Genomic DNA, 23,138 nt, shown 5'->3' on the forward strand with positions numbered 1-23,138 from the left:
GCATGAGTGAAAGCATATATATAGACACAGTCGACTCCCCAGCATATGCTGGTGTGATGTATCCCAGTTTTCAAGCAGAAGAAACTGGATGAAATATTCTGAATGATACCAGTCTACAATCTGACTTGTGAATGAGCCTGGAATCATAACCACACCATGTTGGCATTTTTGGCCAGAGGAGGACTGGTCCCTAGACTGAGCCTGGTTTCTCCCAATGTTTTTTTCTCCATTTCTGTCTCCACTGGAGTTTGGGTTGCCTTTTGCCTTGCTTGACTTAATGATTGGACAAATCTGGAGTTGACATTTTGATTTAAAATTACAAAGGTCTTTTTTTTTTTTTTTTTTTAAGTGACACATGCACGGATGAATCATTTTTAATAAGAACAATAACATGCATTTAGAAAATAAATACTGTGAATTTTCATTTCAAGCTGACTTTACCTTAAAAACTAACTTTACCCCTTCTGAAAATCATCATATAATTTGTACAGCCATATGATGCTGTGAAAAACCATTGTAGACACTTTATTTTAACTCGTGAAGGTGTTTGTTCAAACCTCAGACGAAGAACTACTGAGTCTGCTTGAGAGACACATCTTTCCTCTGCTTAGTGACCAAAAGATCAAAAGAAGTACAAAACAGGTCAGCTGGCATGACTCCATCTAGAATGTGTTTGTTATGAATGAGTTCTTTTGTCCTGTGTCAGCGAATGCTCTGCTCTCTTGCCATTTCTGATGAATTCATTCAAATGCTAATGTGGTGTAGGCGCTGAAGAGCTGGTAATTCAAGCGAGTAGCGCAGCCGCATACGTGGAATTTTGTTTGGTCTGTTGTGTTGTGCGTGGATGGGTGGGGGCGGCAGGTAACGGGATGTCATCCGATGCCTCAGTTGCTGAAAACTTCTGTTTGCTGCCTTGTCATAACTCCCCAGGTTAATCAATAATTCACAGATTGACATGTTCTGTGGCTGCCTGGTTTTCTCTTCTTCTGCTGCAGGGGCCCCTCTTTCTCAGCTCCGACACTCAGCCAAATCAGTCATGGTGTATTCATTTTGTTCTTTCCAATTTCTCAATAAGAGGAAAACCCTGTATTGTATTATTCATGAGTTATGAATTCTGTTAGCACCTCTCTGTATGCAGCTTAAATAATAACCCACTTAAAGTTAGTGCTAACTGCCATCGAAGGAATGAAGATGTGGTTTAGGGTGCTGTAGGGCAATCTATTGAACACATCAACTTCCAGTCAGCGCCAAAGAGAAGAGTCTTATTTGTAGTTTTACACCCTGACTATTTTCAGAAAAGAAGATTAAAAGTTTCTAATAATTAAAGTGATTTTAAAGGGTGTGCTTTTGTAATATTTAATTGATTCTTCAACATAAAATCATGTCTTTTTCTTTTTTTCATTAAATCTGTTTAATGCTAAGTGATTTATTCTGTACTTAGATAAGTAGTTTAAGTGGTGACCCAACACATTACTGAAAGCATTGGTAACTTTGATTTTGACTCTTGATTCATTAAATGCCATAACCAGTCATTCTGTAAACAATTTCTTAGACTCATTCAAATTGGCCCTTTTGAGTTTGTGAGTGGTTGAAATGATTAATTAAAAGAACCAGCTCATTTACTTGATTGACAGGCGATCTGACCAATCATAATGCCAAATCTACCATTTTGTCCAACAAATAAACCAGACAGGAGAGTTAGTAGTTGGACTTCACCTTGAAAAATGGTGTGTATTCACATCTTTCCGTGGTTGAAAAAACATACCTTCTGATGTTCATTCATGTTTATTTCATGCTATAGCTAGTTGGAAAAGTTGAACTGAGGCGCTTCAGTGATCTGTCATGGCATATTACAGTATTTATTGTTTGAATTTCTTAAAAAAATGACACAATTTGGATGCTGACACTTTGTTTCATACCAAAAGTAACCTACTTTGTCTTGTCTGTCGGAGCGTTGTCAGTGTCCTCTTTGCTTTGATTTTGCGTCTTTGCCTCGGACAGATGACTTCTCAGTTGTCACAGTTGCTAGCTAACAAGAGCAATCCTCCATTTAACAACGCTTGGTCCGACATTCGTGGCCTTTGAAGTTTGCATCCTTTGAAGGATGCAGCCTCTGAATTGGGATTTAATTTTTTTCAGCTTTAATTTTGTTCTGGAGGCTGAACCCGTGGTCTGCCGCCACACTGGAGCGCACTCGCCACCAACTGGACAGGGGTGGGTATTACAGTTACAAGTTACAAAAGATCACCCTCTGTGTAATCTGTCAAAATGACGGACAGCCTTCAGATTTTTTTGTCACTGCTAAATTCAGTCAATGACGGAAAATGTTCAGTTAAGGCGACCTTTGTGTAGAAACCTTTTTGCAGCAGCAAAGTACTTATTCAAAATGGGTATCTACTCAAGAGAGTATGTGATTTTGGACGCAGACAGTCACTTGTTTGGTTCCTTGTTTGAACGAATCGAAAATGAGTAAATGACTCACTGAGTCACTTGTCGCCATCTATTGGCATAACTTTGTAATCTGCAGAAAGAATCACTAAAATATGCTGGAGTATAACTTTTGTATAATTAAAGGGATAGTTCACCCAAAAATGAAAATTTGATGTTTATCTGCTTACCCCCAGCACATCCAAGATGTAGGTGACTTTGTTTTTTCAGTAGAACACAAATTATGATTTTTAACTCCAAGCATTGCCGTCTGTCAGTCAAATAATGGGAGTGAATGGGAACTTGGATCAATAAGAGTCGAAAAACCTTGCATAGGCAAATCCAAATTAAACCCTGCGGCTCGTGACGACACATTGATGTCCTAAGACACGAAACGATCGGTCTGATCGCGCTCTGACAACGGCAGTGATGTCTCATGCTTATACTTAAATGAGTGCCAGACATCACTGCCGTTGTCAGAGCGCGATCAGACCTCACTAAGCGAGTGCTGAACGTAGTTGGACATAGTGGTGTTTTAGAGGTAAAAATGATATAAATACTGTTCGGTTTCTCACACAAACCAATCGTTTCGTGTCTTAGGACATCAATGTGTAATCATGAGCCGCAGGGTTTAATTTGCATTTGTCTATGTAAGGTTTTTCAACTCTTATTGATCCAAGTTCCCATTCACTCCCATTATTAGACTGGCAGACGGCAACGGTTGGAGTTAAAAATCATCATTTGTGTTCTACTGAAGAAACAAAGTCACCTACATCTTGGATGAGCAGATAAACATCAAATTTTCATTTTTGGGTGAACTATCCCTTTAAGGCTTTAACTAATATGAAGCCTATTATCCAACTTAAGTGCTTCCACAAAAAGAAACTCTGTAATGTACAACCAACAGTGGTAGAAAAGTTGTAAATACAGTAAATACAGTAAAAAATAAAGAAATAAATAAACATATTGATCTAAATACCAGTCTCTGCTGTGCATCAGGGTTTCCATCAATAAACATTTCCAGTGGAATGCCTTGCACCGATGAACGTCCTGAACCCAGGGGCACACGCTGACAGGAAGTTACTAAGGGGAAGCTGCTGTCTGCCTGGCGAGGACTGAAAAAGGTTATTGGAGTTGCAGGGCCCCCAGGGTAATTATCATTGGCCCACGAGATGGTTTGCAGTGCAGCGTGTGAGGACATGTACCTTAATTGGATCATGCTGCAATCTCTCAAAGCTTTACAGAGACCTGGTTGTCGAGGTAACAGAGCTCAGGAGAATGTAAAAAAGGGAGGAAAACACATCCACTAGCCAATCTTTTTTATAGCTGCGATTTTCATAGTACAGACAGTTTACTCAGTTTTTTTTTTTTTCAAGCAGTATAACTCATAAATGATGAGAGCTTGACCGTCTCAAGTCAGAATGTAGACTCATTTATTCTATGCGTTTGCTGCTTTAAAAAAATTCGAATTATTCCAAATATCGACATGGTATCCACATATTGTGCATGGTCAGCTATGTGTAATAATAAGTACTGCCATGGATTTCTTGAGTCTTAAAATGTTGATTCTTGTAAAACTCCAATTTGTGAGAAAACATAACAAGCCGACAACAACGAGGGCAGCCTGAGAATTACAAAAGAAATGTATGACAGTTAATCTATAAACACTTGGATTTTGAGGAAACCTAACAAGCAAAAGAAAGTAATGCATATATGATTGACAAGTACACAATCTGTTTATTTTAAAGATTAGCTAAGAGGCCATATGCACGGCTACTTCCTGGTTTTCGTTAAGCCAGCTTGGGCATTTCCGGTGAACTGTTTAGCTGGTCATTCTGTACTCACTGCACATCGACACAAAACTATCAATGGTTGAATTTTTAATGTTGTATTTATATTTTAATGCAGTTGTCACACTTGCCTAATAAACCAGCTTTGTTGATTGCAATTAGCTACTGGGAATATTTGAATAAGAAACACAGTGTCTGCAATTAGACACGCACACGCAACATTTTTCCAGCACTTCAAATGTTATTTTTAATGTGATGACCACAAACTTTATTTGTTCGTCCTTCTGAGATTGTCCCCATTTGTAAAACCAAACTTTTCAAGATGTAGGAAATATAACATTTGTTAGAAATCACCTTTATTTAAAATTAAAAAAGACATAACCAGCAGATGGCGGCAGAGTAGCATTTATTTGCGCATATATTAGCCATTTCCTGTAATAGTTTTTCACTCAGTTTTGCTTTTGAATAAATATTAAACATTATAAAATCACTAGGTTTAAAAATTTTGTCAAGGTGATGTATGAAGTACTCACAAAATCTCATGAAAAACAATAACTTTTCTTGTGAATTACACAGAAAGCAAGCACAGCACTTTCCCTTTGTAATCACAGCAGCTGTCAGTCAGTGCAGCACAAGCTCAATGATTTTGGCACACTTGTGAAAACACATTTTATTAAATGAATCTATCTACAGTGCACAATGAATCTTCAATTGTCGATTCTTTTTTTACACACTAAAGTGTGAAAGCTGATGGTTGAATTTAATTTATGGGGTACGTCTTTATTTATTTATTTATTTATTTACGTCTTACGTTTCAATAACTAAATTAATGCTAGGCCTGACTATTTAAGTGACTATATTCTGATTACAAACTAAGTATTACACTAAGTGACATTTCACTGGAAGTTTTTTTTTTTTTTTAAGTTATATTAATGGACTTGTTGTGCCTTTATTCAGAGAGGACAGTAGAGAGCAGACAGGAAAGCATTGGGCAGAGAGAGGGGGCAGGATCGGCAAAGGACCTCAAGACAGGAATCGAACTCAGGTCGCCGCGAGCGTATGTCGTCGCACTAACCACTAGGCTATCGGCGCCAGCTCACTGGAAGTTTTTAAGCTAGCTTATATTATTGCAGAAGTTCTCAAGAACGCTCTGTGCATAAAATCCATTGCATACAAAATATCAGCAGAACGGCAGCACAGATTTTTAGTCATGAATTCCTCATCTTTCAGAGACATAGTGTTATGAAATCAGCATTATAATTTGATGTTACTGTTACCCATACGTATAGTATTTCGCCAACTCATGCGAGGACTTCAGAAGACGTAATCATTTGGATCAACATGCACACTGCCCAATTTCTATATCCTAATTATTGTTAATTTCCAGGAGCTCATTGCTTCTACCTTCAGTTAAACTGCTAACAGTGATTGTAAATAATTGCCTAAATTATTACATTATTTGCTAACCGCATTCTTAAATTGTGATGTTGACATGCATTCTCTGTAAAGCTGCTTTGAAATGATATGTATCGTGAAAAGCGCTATACAAATAAATGTGAATTGAATTGAATTATTTCAGATGCACATTACTTTGCAATAAAGTGTTTTCTTAATAAAAAAATTCCAAGGGCAACCTTCAATATAATAAACTTTTCCATAAGTTACGAAAGTCTCCTACATTGCTGAGGTTGCAGGAAGGATTTTTCAGTGCTCTGAATACAAAAGAGCATTGCTCAGAAAAACTGATATGGGAAGGTAACCAGTGCTCATGAAGTTCACTAACTGCCCGAGCTGTGCATTCTGAGGGGTAAAATTGTCAAAGACATGGAGATCAATAAAGTAATCTCACTCATCGTTACAGCTCTGGTCCACGATAACATAGCATGAGGCTCCAGTACAATGCCAAGGAAAGCAATTATAATTCTTGGAGGAAATTGACAAGTCCCTTGTGTAAAAATGATGGCAGTTAAAAGGATGAAAAGGGCAGAAGTGTGAGGAGACCGGTATCTAGCCACTATTTCCTCCCTCCCCTGCCTCCTGTAGTAAGCATTCTTCTCTTTGATGTAAGCCTATTACTGGGATCACAACACTAGGCTCTGTAAGTTCTATTATTTGGACGCCGCTTATGTGTATTAAGGTCCAGCACTACATCCCATGACTCTCACGTATGGCAACCCATACCAATCCAATTGAATCATTTTAATATCTTTTTCTGAAGAAGAACCCTTTAGTACACTTCTCGAGCCCACAGACTTGACTTAAAAGCTCCGGAAAATACTCTTTTTTTTGCATTGAGATAATGAATGGGATTCTATAGCATAGCCAGTTTGTGAATTAATGACTTTCAAGAGGGTTGGCTTTAAAAAAGAAAGCTTTTTTGAATTTTTTTCTGATATATTTTTGAAGTGTAAATCTATAATACTGTGAAATAATGACAGTAAGCTTTATCAGTGTATCGGATACAGGCAGCAAATCGCTGTGCGCTTGCTGGTTACCTCTTCACACATATATTTAGCATACTCTGACTAACTTGCAATCTTTTAGGTAAAAAAAAACAAAAAAACAACCCTTGTTTGAAAACACAGTTGAAACATATATACTAAATAGAAAACACTTTTAAAACATCACAAAAGCACAGTCACAATGGGTAAAAAGGTCCATTTTCAATTTTCAGTATAGTGTAGTGATACTGGTAGAATATCGCATGGCTAGAAAAGGCTCTCAGCATTCAGAATATATATATATATATATATATATATATATAGGGCTGTCAATCGATTAAAATTTTTAATCTAATTAATTCCATACTCTGTGATTAATTAATCTAAATTAATCGCATACATATTTTTTGCTGTGAAAGTATTAAATATTTAAATTCAAATGAATAATCAATGCAGGGTTTTTCCTGGGTCAAAAATGGTCTTCGGTGGTGACAGACACACTGTAAAAAATGACTGTGATTTTAACAGTAAAAGACTGTAAAAATGCTGCGGTGAAAAACTGTTAAATGGTTTACAGAAAGTTCCCGTAGTATATACGGTGAATAACTGTAATAGATCTAACGGTACATTTAATGTAATTTTACGGTAAAATACCGTTAAATTCAAAGTTTTTGGAAGTGAAAATAACAATTCATTGTAAAAATTTACAGTGAAAAAACGTAAATTGACATTCCCACAATTCCCTGCGTGATACTTCACATTTGATATATTTTTGTTGAAATAACTCAGTTTCTTCTTAGTTTTTCTCATTTTTTTCTAATCAGTTATGTACATTAGTGTTTTATGTTACACCTAATGTTGTTAAATTAATGTTTATTGCATTTTTAAAATGTCATGCATGTTACCATGATGGTGTTTAGTGTGTGTGTGAATGACACTGTGTGCACCTTCTATATATTAGTATTGTCCTCCTTAGCTTGTGATGAATTTTGATTCATCATGTGACTCTCATCACCACTGTGTTTGGTGATTGTCAGTGTATTATAAAGGTACAAAACAGATATTAGTACTTCATTAGGTTGGTAAATTAACATTAATATCAGTTAATGAAATATGTTATTTTACCGTAAATTTAACAGATTTTTTTTTTACGTTGCTACCGTATTTTTTACGGTAAAATTCTAGTAACCACAGCTGCCGGTTTTTTAACGTAAATTTTACTGGGATTTTTTTTACAGTGCACGGTCATCCACACAAACAGTAAAAAGTGCCCTAGCCACGTGATCTGCGAGCCCGATACTGACAATAAAGTACCCGTCACTCTCACTGTAATTCTTTCTTGCCCTCTTTGCAAAAAAAAAAAAAAAAAGATTTTATAGCTTTGTAAGAGAAGATGCTTTTTTGCTAAACCTGAAAAGTACTGAAAAGTAGCATTTAGAAGTTATATTAACTAATAATATAATTTTCTACCATATACAATTGAATGCATCCAGCTAACAACTTGCTTTGTTCTGGTTTCACTTCACTCCAGTCTAAACTAACTTATTTTATAGGTAGGCCTAATTTACTACAGATTGTCATTTAAATAACCTGAAAATATTGTGGATTATTAAGGCTAATTTTACTAACCACTCTTGCTAAATGGGGCAAGCACACTTATGTTCTCATTTCAGAGTTGTTCGAATAAATGATTCATTATAGACCGTGTGGACAGATCAGTTGTTGTCATGATTCATTAAAATGAATCTGTTTAAATGAGTCATTAGGTCGTGAATTGGACATTAGCGGACGTTGACGTGTTGCGTGTGAATCGTGACTGTTATTAGGACATCGCAAAAGATTTGTCAACACAGAAAACACTTCACCACTGGATAGGATTTTCTTTTTGTTTAATGAAAGTGTGGTTTATGTCAGCTGCACGTGCAGGGCGCCTGTCAGAGAAGATGAGGTGACGTTCTTCTGAGCACTATTCACACCCAGCGGTTATTCAGGAAAAACATTCTCCGAATGCACCTCGTGAAACATGGATTCGGTCTTACGAACTTTTAGCATTGTGTCAGTTGATTTAGATTATTATGTGTGAGGTAGAGAGAGTGCAAAGACGGTGCTTACTTTGAAGACAGAGAGAGCTCGCGCGCATGAGGGAGGAGCTCTGTTCGTTCTGTTCGTCAGCGCAGCAGTCGTCTCCCTCCGTCATTTTACAGTCAAATGGTGGCTAGAACGGCTCCAGGTTCAAAGGTCAATACGGAATGGATTAATCTGCATTTTTTTTTTAACGCGTTATTTTTTCTTTGAATTAATTAATCGAAATTAATGCGTTATTTTGACAGTGTATATATATATATATATATATATATATATATATATATATATATATATATATATATATATATATATACTGCCCTCCAAACGTTTGGAAACGCCTTAGAAAAGTGGGGTTTTGGACAATATTGGCATGAATCCTTTTTAATTTGTAATAATTTTGCACTGATATGGAACAACACAAACTACGAAAACATATTTTATTACATTAACAGTTTATACAAAGAAAAAACTTAAATTTTCGATTCATCAAAATATCCACCATTAGCAGTTATCTGACCTAAACTGGGTTCTAATTGGTTCATTGTATTCTAAACTTGATAAAAAATGATAAGGATTTATGGTGATATCGTCCAAAACCACACTTTGCCAGGGGTGTTTCCAAACTTTTGGAGGGCAGTGTATATATATATAGTACTGTATCTTTTAACAAACCTTCTGATGTTCATTCATCTTTATTTCATGCTGTAACTAGAAGTAAAGTGGAAGAAATGATAGATTCACGTGTCACTTGAACTGAGGTCATGGATAAGGATTTGTGAATGGCAGTGAAACTACGCAACTGGCGCTGTAGGTGACGTCATAATGAGAACATGGCGAATGTAGTACATTTGGATTACATTCATCCTACACACATTCATACTATTTAGAACATACTCTTTTAGTGGTTGCAAATTAAGTACTTATTCAAAATAAGTATTTACTCAAGAGAGTATGTGAAGTGATATGCACTCTTCAGAATCTTGCCGGAAGAAGTTGTCTTCTACCCAACCGCTGACGGCCATCAATCAGACGGAAAGATAAATCATGGATTTAACGGATGAGGTAAAGTTTTATAAATGTTGTGTTTGATGTCATAGTTTTATTATATTGAATTAGACCCGAGTAATGGAAGGTTTACAACGAAAGTCGTTTTAGTCATAGATGTTAGAGTATTTGTCCAGTTCGATGGTGTGATAACACAGCACAGTTTCAAGTGTTCAAATCAATAATAATAATAAAGTCAATGCAAAGACGCGATCAGACTATGGATCAGACGCGTCCTCGCGCGGGTCTAGAGACGCGATGCCCCGCGTTTGGCGTGTATGCCCCATAATACTAATCGTGTTGATCGTTATAATGGCATACGTTTTCTGTAAAGATACGAATCAAAACAGCTCACCTGTCGAGTAAAACACAAGCGAGATCGGCATCTCTTTCTAGATGAAGTTTGTCGTGAAGCTCTCTCCATCTAGAAAATGCAACACCGATATTGATCCTCGCTCTTTCTCTCCTCTTGTCCCAAACTCTTCTTGGGTCGTTTGGTTGGCCCGTACGCTTACGTTTACGGGAGCTGTCCTTGTCGACAGATGGTAAACAGTAATTATGTTCCATAAATAAGTAACACAATCCACCATAAAACGTGCAAGAAGTAAATAAGGAACTGCTTGAAGCAAGCTAGTGGTTTGCTGGACGCTAGACACTACTTCCGCATTTGTCCACGACACTGTTGTCATGTGGTTTCTATGTCAGTAAAGGCGGTAACAAAGGGTAACTGACGTCATTGACAGGCGACTGCACTGCCCGTGTCACTGTCAGTGCCCAAGGAAGTCGACCGGAAGTTGAAGTCGGCCGGGTGCCGCCATCTTGTAGCAGAACTTCACTTGCGTTAGCATCCCCATTGACTCCCATTCATTTTGGCGTCACTTTGACAGTGAATAACTTTACATCTGAGGCGTTTAAAGACTCCATTTGTCCATTATTTATTTCTAAAGATACACGACAATGTATAAAGGGCTCCATTACCTTCTATGTTACATTATGGCCCCGTAGATACAGTTTTTGTAAAAATAGGCTAACGATTGCGTCATAACCACTCGACTCTCTGTCGCACAGTAGAGAAATTACCGTACAGACAGGAGGAGAAGCTCGCAGGCAATCGGGGAGATGTCAAGAGAGATGGCGTACTGGCGTTACATTTTAAAATACTATACAAAATAATTAATCAGAATACTTACTCCTGCTTACTCACGCCAAAGAACTCCCCGCTCAAGCTCGCCGTCTCTGCAAGATTAACGATGGCAGTTTGCACGCACAGCTACTAGAAGATTTACATCTGTCAGACAGGTTGCGGACGTCATCAAGCTTAGTTTGAGTCTGCGCGTCAGAAACGGAAGTGCTAAAAATCGCTAAAAATGGGCTTCACTTGTCTCAATTGAGTTCCAATGGGGTCGCTGTGTCCATTTCTTTTACTGTCTATGGTCACTGTTTAGAATGGGAATTTTCTCATGATTTACAAGTAGTTGAAAACATTAGAGATATTGTTAGTAATCAGCTGGACAAAATATATAACACTAGCCTTTTGGATATTTTACTGCGAATATCTTACAAATTGTACCTTTAAGTCATTGAATCCTTCACTCAAACGATTTGTTAAACAACACAGATTCATTCAGGAACCAAACAAGTGGTGCTCTTTTTGAGAGATTCATTGAATCGTTAATTCAAACAATTCATTCACCAACACAAATTCATTCAGGAAATAAACAACATGGTGTGTTGTTTGGAAATGCTTAATCCTGCTGTGGCTTTGTTAACTATTTTTGTTGGCCAACCAGCAATATACTGTAGGCGCTACCAAGTAACTGTTATGTAATGGTGAAAGTGCAACCAAAAGAAAGAGAAAGCTAGACAAGGTGTGCATTACATGCTCTCAAGCCATTTTGAGTTGTGCTGCAGTTCTTCAGAGTCTCGAACTTTTACTTAGAAATAGCTGCAGTGTTTTTTCAATCCATCTAATGGTGTTTTTTATTTATTTTATTTTACCATTGTGTGGGTTTTAGTGAGGTAGGGATCAGGCCTGTTTCACTGTTTGTGTGAGAGGTGAGACTGTGTGGGAAGAGATTGGTAGAACTAACTGTACTTGAATTGTAATAGCTTATACAGCTCCCACATAATTACATTCTTCATCTATTTAGACCCAAAAGGCTTTATCGTCTTACTGGCTGTGCAGTCATGACCTTTTCATTTCAGTCAATTTAAGCTATTTGTATCTAAAATAGCAACTTGAAAGGTTAATTCAAAGGCAATTTTTAATAATGTATTATAAACAGCCTGCCGTACATCCCTTGATTCGAAAACTAATTAGCAAACACTGTCAATACTGTCAATTTTGCCAGTTCACGTTCCTCTTTTGAGTGCTATATTATAAACTGAATGATATACACACACTTTGCACATATATATATATATATATATATATATATATATATATATATATATATATATATATATATATATATATATATATATATATCATTAATTATATTTTCTTAGTATAGATGCTTTCTAAGCTAAGATATACATTACGATATGAATTATTTTTTAAAGACTTCACCTCGTGCTGTTTGTTTTTGTCCCTTAAATAGTGTGACAGCCTAGGGTTGGTTTGGCAGCAATACTGCAACTCTCTCTTCATAAAACTAGTACATCACTCTGTTCTCAGATATCCACCTTTCTGACCTCCCACACTGGCACGGAGCTGTCGCAGTGTGCAAGAGCTTTACTTCCCTTCCATCTTTAATCTGATCTCCAGGGATTTCAGATTTCACACTGTCACACATGTGCCAAAAATTCCACGGCATCTCTCTTTTTTACTTATCTGTGTCTTAAACTGATATAGAGGCTAAATAGAAAGCAGAGATGATGGGGTGAAGCAATAGAAGAGACTCGCAGAGGCTGGAAATTTCTCTATGTAATGTAACCTAAACCTGTATAGGAATCAAAGGCATTCTGGAAATAGAAACAGGATTATTGAACTTATTCTTTATTAGTTACAATTTATTTTTTATTTTTTTGGGGGGGAAGGTTTTAGCCAGTTAATCTTGCAACCAACAATTGTTGATTCTAATTTATCTTGTGAAAAAAAACACCCTCCACCCATATTATAATATATAATTACAATATACTTAAAATATTTAAGTTTGGTTGCATTACTTATAAAATATAAGTATATTCTACTAATTTGTGGGCGTATTTGAATGTGTTAATAAATGTAAGTTAAATGCACCTAAATTATGAAGTTTTTAAGTTACCATCATTGAGGAGATTAACCACGATTAATCACATTCAAAATAAAAGTTTGTTTTTACATAATAGACGTGTGTATACTGTGTATTTTTATTATGTATATATACATACACACGTATTTATATATAGATAGATATATTTAATATAAATGTATATATATTTATCTATAAAATATGTGTATATATATACAAATGTATGTATATATATATATATATATATATTTTTTTTTTTTTTTTAAATATATACATGTATGTGGGTGTATTTATATATAAATAATAAATATACACAGCACACACACATTTATTATGTAAACACAAACTTTTATTTTGGATGCAATTATTCGTGATTAATCATTTGACAGCCCTAATTTCCAGATATACACTGTTCAAAGATTTTTCTTGAAAAAATTATAGAAATAAATACTTTTATTCAGCAAGTGTACATTAAATTGATCAAAAGTGTTAGTAAAGACTTTAAATCGGTACAAAAGGTTTCTGTTTCTAATAAATGCTGTTCTTATATTTATTAAAATTCTATTGAAAATATTAGAATCATTTCTGTAGGATCATGTGACTCAAGACAGGATTAATGGTTGCTGAAAGTTTAGCTTTGCCATCACAGCGATAAATTACATTAAAATAGATTTCATTTTATTTAATCTTCAATTTTAGATTAATTTTATTTAATTGTCATGATAATTCACAATATTACTGTTTTTACTGTATTTTGATCAAATAAATGCCTTGATGAACGTAAGAGATTCCTTTCAAAAACATAAAAAAAAAATCGTGCTGATCCCAGACTTTTGAGCCGTAGTTGCATTAAATTGGCCAAAGAATTTATTTATATTTCCTCATATTTTTGGCAATTTTCTGTTTAGCCCCATATAAGTATAGTTTGTAATATATTTTGGCATTTTAAGGTTCAAATGAAATTAAACAGTATTTCCTTGCATGTATTTCAGGTCACACTTCTCCTGGATAAAGTGGCCACAAACATTGGTACTGTAGGCCTACTGCTTTCTCAGTTCAGTCTGAATAGTTCATAAATTCAATGCACAGTGTTGTTGCAGCTGTGCCCTTTCAGTGCTTACATATGTGACGAATCTAATTGCTATGCAGGAGTCCAGCCTGATGGCCTTTCATTTCTTTGGCACAGTGATGTTTGTTCCAGGATCAGAGGTCTACTTTAAAACAAGAATTACAAGCGAGTCTCAAAATGATTGATCGTATATACGTACATGCCGAAGGCTTTTCTACCGTGACTCCTGCCCACTTAGCAACAGGTGCACATTAATTAATAATAATCTCACTAAATACTTGTGACTTCAGGCATATTAATTCACTTAGTTCAGTGGGGCACGTATAATTATTTCCCTTGCTCAAATGCCAGAGCTAAGAACAAGTTAGCCGAAGAGTTTGGGAGAGTAAAGGTCTTTTATTTGTAGCACCGTGTGGAGGCATTGTGTAGGATTTTAACCGAGAAGAAGAGTATGGAAAACACAAAACAACAGGGCGGCAACAACACCGTCCACTATAATCAAACATCTTCTTGAACAAATGCCAGGAAGTGATTCTTGGTGTCGAGTGAAAAAATGTTGAACATTACTCAGTGGCTTTCTGCAGTTCGGCCAGTGTTTATGCACTCAAAGGCACTCACTGCGTCTGTCTTCATTTTGAGCTGCTCCTTGTGTTCTGTGAGTACTCTTGTTGGATTTGCAGCTCAGGAAACATAGACCAACATAAACCAAATGTCATAAAGCAAACTTCTAGTAGCTTTTAAAACACGTCATCCTGATCACAGCCACAGATCAACACCGCCTTAAGGCAGTGTCGCTCCAGGAACAACTTTTTGTTGCTTCTGCCGCCTGTTTTGCTGAAGTCTAGCCCTTTTCTGCTGGAGGCCTGACACTACAAGTCGAATGGTAGAAGGGTGACAAATAAATAATTGCGTCAAATGGTCACTGCACCGGCCAAAATCATTTAAAAAAATTGCTAAAATAATGGTTATTATGTGGCATATCTAAGTCCACTAAAGGAGGGAGAGCATTTTCACATTTGCCTCGTAAACTCTGGAATAGCCTTCTCGATAATGTTCGGGATTCAGTTTAAATGGATGATGGATGGAAGGAAGGAAGGAAGGAAGGAAGGAAGGAAGGATGGATGGATGGATGGAAGGAAGGAAGGAAGTTTTCTCCCAGTTTAAAACTAGATTAAAGACATATCTCTTCAGGCAATCATTCACATAATACATCTCATAACCTTGTACTACAGTTATATCAGATGAAATGCACATGATTATCTTTTTCTTGAAATGTTACGAACAGCAGTAATTATTATCCATTTGCTTTTCTGTTTCTACAATCTAAAAAAATGCTGTGTTAAAAACAACCGAATTTGGGTTATTTGGCAACCGAGCACTGGGTAAATATTGGACAACACATGCTGGGTTTTATACATTAACTGGGTTGTTTTTAATCAGTGCTGGGTCAGTCAATTAATACTGAAGATTTATAAAATTAATAAGATTAATAAAAATGCACTCTAAAATCTCTCTATACATATAGGACAGGAACAGTTCACGTACAATATTTTTATTCGAAGTCAGTCTTTCACAATCAACCGTGAACTGATTCCAACTAATCAAATCTTCCTACTAGTTCAATTATAGCATCAAATAAACATGAATGAACATGAGAAGGAATGTTGTTTCAAAGATGTCAGTACACACCATTTTTCAAGTTCAAGTCCACCTACGTTAATCTGCTAACTCCCCTGACTGCTTTGTTGAACAAAATGGCGGATTTGACGTTATGATTGGTTAGATCCCCTGTCAATCAAACTCCTGGCGAAGGGTCAATTGGGATGATGAAAATTTAATTGACTTCGAAAGTCATAAATGTGACAAATGTACCCATAGGAAAATAAAATAAAAAATGACATCTCTTTAAAGGTGCCCTAGATTCAAAAATTGAATTTACCTTGGCATAGTTGAATAACAAGAGTTCAGTACATGGAAAAGACATACATTGAGTTTCAAACTCCATTGCTTCCTCCTTCTTATGTAAATCTCATTTGTTTAAAAGACCTCAGAAAAACAGGCGAATCTCAACATAACACCGACTGTTATGTAACAGTCGGGATCATTAATATGTACGCCCCCAATATTTGCATATGCCAGCTCATGTTCAAGGCATTGTACAAGCCAGTATTAACGTCTGGATCTGTGCACAGCTGAATCATCAGACTAGGTAAGCAAGCAAGAACAATAGCGAAAAATGGCAGATGGAGCGATAATAACTGACATGATCCATGATAACATGATATTTTTAGTGATATTTGTAAATTGTCTTTCTAAATGTTTCGTTAGCATGTTGCTAATGTACTGTTAAATGAGGTTAAAGTTAACATCGTTTTTTACTGTATTCACGGAGACAAGAGAGCCGTCGCTATTTTCATTTTTAAACACTTGCAGTCTGTATAATTCATAAACACAACTTCATTCTTTATAAATCTCTCCAACAGTGTGTAATGTTAGCTTTAGCCATGGAGCACAGCCTCAAATTCATTCAGAATCAAATGTAAACATCCAAATAAATACAATACTCACATAATCCGACGCATGCATGACAAGCATCTTGTAAAGATCCATTTGAGGGTTATATTAGCTGTGTGAACTTTGTAAATGCACTGTATTATCGTCGAGAGCTCGGGGGGGCAGGGATCGCGCGATTTAAAGGGGCCGCGCGCTGAATCGGTGCATAGTTAATGATGCCCCAAAATTAATTAAAAAAATTAATTTAAAAAAAATCAATGGGGTATTTTGAGCTGAAACTTCACAGACACATTCAGCGGACACCTTAGACTTATATTACATCTTGTAAAAACTGGTTCTAGGGCACCTTTAAAGATCTGCTGTTTCTCTTAGGTACAGTTAGAGTAAAAGGAGAGCAAATTGAGACTTTTTTCTTCCTGACAAAAAGATCCCAGTAATATCACATACAATATGTTTCTTCAAGAGTTTTATAAACCATCTCAACAACTGTGCTCAGATTTGACAACATGCTAAAGTCTGCAATCAAAACAAAACAAAAAACAGAAAGAGAAATCATGAACTGGGTGAAAACAACCTCTTGAAATGTACTACAGTGTTCTTCTGGGTAGGAAGCTGTAGATAGATAAAAGATTTGCAAATCATGGGCCTCATTTATAAAACGAGCATATACACACATACAGTCCAGTCCAAAAGTTTGGAACCACTAAGATTTTTAATGTTTTTAAAAAAAGTTTCGTCTGCTCACCAAGGCTACATTTGTTTAATTAAAAATACAGTAAAAAACAGTAATATTGTGAAATATTATTACAATTTAAAATAACTGTTTTCTATTTGAATATATTTCACAAAGTAATTTATTCCTGTGATGTCAAAGCTGAATTTTCAGCATCGTTACTCCAGTCTTCAGTGTCACATGATCCTTCAGAAATCATTCTAATATGCTGATCTGCTGCTCAATAAACATTTAATGTGTACAATTGTACAAAATATTTGTGTACAATATTTTTTTTCAGGATTATTTGATGAATAGAAAGTTCAAAAGAACAGTGTTTATCTGAAATCTAATCTTTTGTAACATTATAAATGTCTTTACTGCCACTTTTGATTGATTTAATGCATCCTTGCTGAATAAAAGTATTCATTTCTTTAATTTCTTTTCAAAAAAATAAAAATAAAAATTCTTACTGACCCCAAACTTTTGAACGGTAGTGTATAATGCTACAGAAGCTTTGTATTTCAGATAAATGCTGTTCTTTTGAACTTTCTATTCATCAAGAATCCTGAAAAAAAAAGTACACAACTGTTTTCAACATTGAAAATAATCATAAATGTTTATTGAGCAGCAAATCAGCATATTAGAATGATTTCTGAAGGATCATGTGACACTGAAGACTGGAGTAATGATGCTGAAAATTCAGCTTTGCATCACAGGAATAAATTACTTTGTCAAATATATTCAAATAGTACACAGTTATTTTAAATTGTAATAATATTTCACAATATTACTGTTTTTTACTGTATTTTTAATTAAATAAATGTAGCCTTGGTGAGCAGACGAAACTTCTTTTAAAAACATTAAAAATCTTAGTGGTTCCAAACTTTTGGACTGTACTGTATTTGAACTTAGAGTGTGCATATGCTAAAATCCACGGCAACATTCACATTTATAAAAGCGGTCTTTGATGTGGAAAGGTGTTTAGCACCATGTCAGGGTCTAAGCAGATGTACACACTTTTCCTTGTGGCAGAGAGTCTGAGTACTGCAATTCTAAGCAATTCTTGCCACTCGTTGTTCTCAAGTAAAGGATTTGGATGTTGACTATTGCTCTTTTATATGTTAATGACATTAATAATTAGGCGCTTTTACAAGGCAGAGATCTGAAACCATTCAGCTGCGCACAAGTTCAAGATCAATTGTTGTCCTTATAATGGGGACCACTTTTTCAAAGTTTTGTTGGAACATCTGAAAAGAGAAAACAAAGTTTCTGATGTTGCATACTTTGTGCACTTGCCAGGCTGCTGAGTTTAGAAAAGCCTATTAGTTTACCAATAGAAGGGTTTGGCGACTGCTTTCCAAACAGTAAATGATCCACCTAAATAACCATTACTTTTTTGACAACAGTCTATTTTATACCTCAATTATCTTTTCTTATTTATTATTCATTCTAAGATTTTTTAAAGAGTTTTATTAGGCCACAAGCCTTCGGAAAAAATAACACAAACAAGTCTTTGATCCGTTTTGTAAGCTCGGAGGAAAAACCTAAGAACTTGAAGTTTTGATACATGTGACTTGATGTTTTTGCTCTGCTTTATTGGTGAAATCTAACAGAGTGAATACTGTTGATCTTGTGGGGGAACTCTGTCACTCTGTGTAGAAGTTCTTGTGTTGTGTTCTGATCAGAGCGGGCTGAAGTTGTTTTTACTGTGGAAGTGCTGCATTGTAGATTACTGTGGAAACTAGACACATGCCTAGAGAAAACTACCAACTTGTCAAAACTGTGTGAATGTTGTATTTTATAAGTATGTAAGTGAGAAATGAGGAATGCTGATGGTAATGACAGTTATCTCCAGTGCAGTGCGAAGTTCTACGAGAAATCACAATTATGCGATAGGCTTTCCACAGTACTGTAAATTATTCTAGTGCACAAACAGCTCGCATGAACTGTCGGCTCTCGCACTGCTAGATGATACAGACTGAGCTGTGATTCTCACTAGACAAAGACTGTCCTGAAACTTACGTTTTGACTATTGCCGTCTTTACGTATTTACATCTTAGCCAAGAGCCATCCATTCAGATATAAAGGCTCAATCTGAATGATCGTAGTTAGTGACCAATCAACAATTTCCTTCCTTCCTTCCTTCCTTCCTTCCATCCATCCATCCATCCATCCATCCATCCATCCATCCATCCATCCATCCATCCATCCATCATCCATTCTTCCTTCCTTCCTTCCATCCATCATCCATTCTTCTTTCTTTCTTTCCTTCCTTCCTTCCTTCCTTCCTTCCTTCCTTCCTTCCTTCCTTCCTTCCATCCATCCATCCATCCATCCATCCTTCCATCCATCCATCCATCCATCCATCATCCATTCTTCCTTCCTTCCATCCATCCATCCATCCATCCTTCCTTCCTTCCTTCCTTCCTTCCATCTTTCCATCCTTCCTTTCATCCATCATCCATTCTTCCTTCCTTCCATCAATCATCCATCCACCATCCTTCCTTCCTTCCTTCCTTCCTTCCTTCCTTCCTTCCTTCCATCCATCCTTCCATCCATCCATCCTTCCATCCATCATCCATCATCCATCCTTCCTTCCTTCCTTCCTTCTATCCATCATCCATCCATCCTTCCATCCTTCCATCAATCCATCCATCCATCCATCCATCCATCATCCATTCTTCCTTCCTTCCTTCCATCCATCATCCATTCTTCTTTCTTTCTTTCCTTCCTTCCTTCCTTCCATCCATCCATCCATCCATCCATCCATCCATCCATCCATTCCTTCCTTCCTTCCTTCCTTCCTTCCTTCCATCCATCCATCTTTTCATCCTTCCTTTCATCCATCATCCATTCTTCCTTCCTTCCATCAATCATCCATCCATCCTTCCTTCCTTCCTTCCATCCATCCATCCATCCTTCCATCCATCATCCATCCTTCCTTCCTTCCTTCCTTCCTTCCTTCTATCCATCATCCATCCATCCTTCCATCCTTCCATCAATCCATCCATCCATCCATCATCCATCCTTCCTTCCTTCCTTCCTTCCATCCATCATCCTTCCTTCCTTCCTTCCTTCCTTCCTTCCTTCCTTCCTTCCATCCATCCATCCATTCATCCTTCCTTCCTTCCATCCATCATCCATTCTTCCTTCCTTCCTTCCTTCCTTCCTCCTTCCTTTCATCCATCCATCCATCCATCCATCCATCATCCATTCTTCCTTCCTTCCTTTCATCCATCATCCATTCTTCTTTCTTTCTTTCCTTCCTTCCTTCCTTCCATCCTTCCATCCATCCTTCCATCCATCCATCCATCCATCCATCCATCCATCATCCATTCTTCCTTCCTTCCTTTCATCCATCATCCATTCTTCTTTCTTTCTTTCCTTCCTTCCTTCCTTCCTTCCATCCATCCATCCATTCCATCCATCCATCATCCATTCTTCCTTCCTTCCTTCCATCCATCCATCCATCCATCCATCCATCCATCCATCCATCCATCCATCCATCCATTCCTTCCTTCCTTCCTTCCTTCCTTCCTTCCTTCCTTCCTTCCATCCATCATCCATCATCCATTCTTCCATCCTTCCTTCCATCCTTCCTTCCATCCAACAACCATCCATCATCCATCCATCCATCCATCCATCATCCTTCCTTCCTTCCTTCCTTCCTTCCTTCCTTCCATCCATCCATCCATCCATCCTTCCTTCCTTCCTTCCTTCCATCCATCATCCATTCTTCCATCCTTCCTTCCATCCTTCCTTCCATCCATCATCCATCCATCCATCCATCATCATCCTTCCTTCCTTCCTTCCTTCCTTCCTTCCATCCATCCATCCATCCATCCATCCATCATTCCTTCCTTCCTTCCTTACATCCATCCATCCATCCTTCCATCCATCCATCATCCATTCTTCCTTCCTTCCTTCCATCCATCCATCCATCCATCCATCCTTCCTTCCTTCCTTCCTTCCTTCCTTCCATCCATCATCCATTCTTCCATTCTTCCATCCTTCCTTCCATCCAACAACCATCCATCATCCATCCATCCATCCATCATCCATCCTTCCTTCCTTCCTTCCTTCCTTCCTTCCTTCCTTCCTTCCTTCCTTCCTTCCATCCATCCATCCATCCATCCATCATTCCTTCCTTCCTTCCTTACATCCATCCATCCATCCATCCATCCATCCATCCATCCATCCTTCCTTCCATCCATCATCCATTCTTCCTCCCATCCATCCATCCATCCTTCCTTCCTTCCTTCCTTCCTTCCTTCCTTCCTTCCTTCCATTTAGGGCATCAAATATGTACATGTATATCTTTGATGATTCAAAAACATTAAAATAAAAAAATATATATATTTTAAAGATTTTGAAAGAAATGTCAAACTTCAGTCACGATCACAATAATTTAAATCTGATTAATCTCAAATTTGATTCATAGTGTAGCATAATTTTTTCTTTCAAATCTAATGCATTCACTCATAATGCATAGTTTTTGTAAGAAAAGAAACTTAATGAATGTCAAATGTGTTAAGTATGTTAAAATGTTCTTTCAAATGCAAAATTTAATTTATTTTTATCATAAAGTAATGTATGATAAAAGAATTTATGATAACATGATATGACATGGTAAGACGGTAAGAAAAAGCATTTCTTCATATGCCCAAAACCTCTTTTTCTTAAAGAGACAGTAATCATTTTATCATTTATATTTAAAATAAATTCTGTTCTTTTGGACTTTCTATTCATCAAAGAATCCCGATAAAAGTTTCCACAAAAATATTAAGCACAACTGTTTTCAGCTTTGGTAATAAGAAATGTTTCTTGAGCATCAAATCGGCATATTAGAATGATTTCTGAAGGACCATGTGACATTGAAGCCTGGAGTAATGATGCTGAAAATATACTAGATGTATATACTAGAAAAGAGTTATAAATAGCAGTGATATTTCACAATATTACTGTTTTTACTGTATATTTTATTAAATAAATGCAGCCTTGGTGAGCAAGAGACTTTTAAAAACATAAAATCTTGCTGACCAATATATACAGATTTTCAGGAACCCAGTAGTACCGCCACCAACATTGTTCCTCTTGGATCATGTTTTATCTCCCATGTGTACTCGTACCATTCTCATCTCCCAGCAGATCCTGAATCGCACACACAAGATCACATATAACAGCACACGCATGCTGCCTCATCATCTGGATTTGCATTCTGCTTGACTTGATCTACTCGTTTCCGTTTGTCTTCCACCCCTGGGATTTTGACAGTAGTGATATGGATTGGTTGCCTACTGCTCATTTGGGTGTCCTTGGTTCTCCTGCTGACAGTCTGGATTAGAGGAATCCCCTTATGTCAACTCTGGAGGGAGAGACAGTCTTTGGACATCTTCGGGGACGCTGCATTCTAGGACAGACACACAGACCACCCTGCTCTTGACGCGAGCGTCTCTCCAGGCATGCATGAAGCTCACTAACAAAAGCAGAATTTGTTTTCACACACTGCTGCTCATGTCCTTTATTTCCCTGCTTCTGGACGTTTCTTTATCATAAGCTGTCTGTCACCATATGGCATAATTCTAATTTCAGTTGGCCACTTAAAGGGATAGTTCACCCAAAATTAAAATTCTGTCATAATTTACTTCCCCTCAAGTTGTTCCAAACCTGTATAAATTTCTTTTTTCTGCTGCACTCAAAGGAAGATATTTGGAAGAATGTTTATAAACAAGCAGATCTCACCCCCCATTGGCTCTGTAGTATTTTTTTTCCTACTATGGCAGTCAATGAAGGGCAAGATCTGCTTGGTTATATATTCTT

Source organism: Megalobrama amblycephala, linkage group LG17, assembly GCF_018812025.1.
Source record: "Megalobrama amblycephala isolate DHTTF-2021 linkage group LG17, ASM1881202v1, whole genome shotgun sequence".
NCBI classification, from domain to species: Eukaryota; Metazoa; Chordata; class Actinopteri; order Cypriniformes; family Xenocyprididae; genus Megalobrama; species Megalobrama amblycephala.